Consider the following 962-nt stretch of genomic DNA (forward strand, 5'->3'; position numbering starts at 1 on the left):
AACCGGCGAAAACCAAGATGCGCTGCGCCATCCTGGTGGTGGGAACAGTGCGTGGCCCAGGGTGGGCCTGACTCGGACTGTTTGGCTGACAAGGCGGGGCCAAGTGGGCTCCCCACGCTGGGCGCCTTGCAACACCTGGTTCTGAGGCCAGGGCCGAACTGGGCAGGAGTGAGGAGTCGAGTTAGTGGGGGTTGCTTAGTACGGGTCTGCAGGACAGACATACGGTAAATATTTGTGAATAACTAACTCCCAATTTAAGTTCTGGATCCACCAACCTGACCGAAGTGGGGCGCTAGCACACAGTAGACCCTCGGTGACTAACGTTGGTTTCCTCTCTTAGGCTGAAAAGATTTTGCGATCTCTGTCTAATCGAGTCAGGTTAAACACACACTTTGGCGCTGGAGGGCATTAATTAGGGACCAATTTGCAATTCAAGTGTGAAGGCGAATTTTAAGCTTAAGTAAAACACGGACTTTCTAAGAATTGTCGCTTTGGTATTGAACTCTAACACACCACAAATGTGAGGAGAACTTCCCATGCTCTAGACATTTAGCAAGGCACTCAAGAAAGGTATTATCGTTCCCATTTTACAGAAAAGAGGACTAAGGCTCCAGAGCGTAAGTAGCTTATCCCAGGCCACACAGTTAGTTGGTGGGCAGAGCCCAGGTTCCAACTTTTTTCACTACACAATGTTACCTAATGTACAACTCGGATGGGCTTGTGAACTCAAAGCTGAGAAGCAGTAAATACTATGAGGCTGCAATTTAAAGGGTTCTTACCTTTTGGTTACCAAACAGGGGAAACACAGTAACTTTAATTCTCTACTAAACCAACAAATATTTATTGGGTACTTATTACATGCTAAGCAATATGCTAGGGACTGGACAGTTAAAGATGACAAGTTGAATGGTTGGATGTAGACTTAGACCTCTGCTCTCTCCCAAAATTCCAGTGAAATGACA

Source organism: Pteropus vampyrus, unplaced genomic scaffold, assembly GCF_000151845.1.
Source record: "Pteropus vampyrus isolate Shadow unplaced genomic scaffold, Pvam_2.0 Scaffold394, whole genome shotgun sequence".
NCBI lineage: Eukaryota > Metazoa > Chordata > Mammalia > Chiroptera > Pteropodidae > Pteropus > Pteropus vampyrus.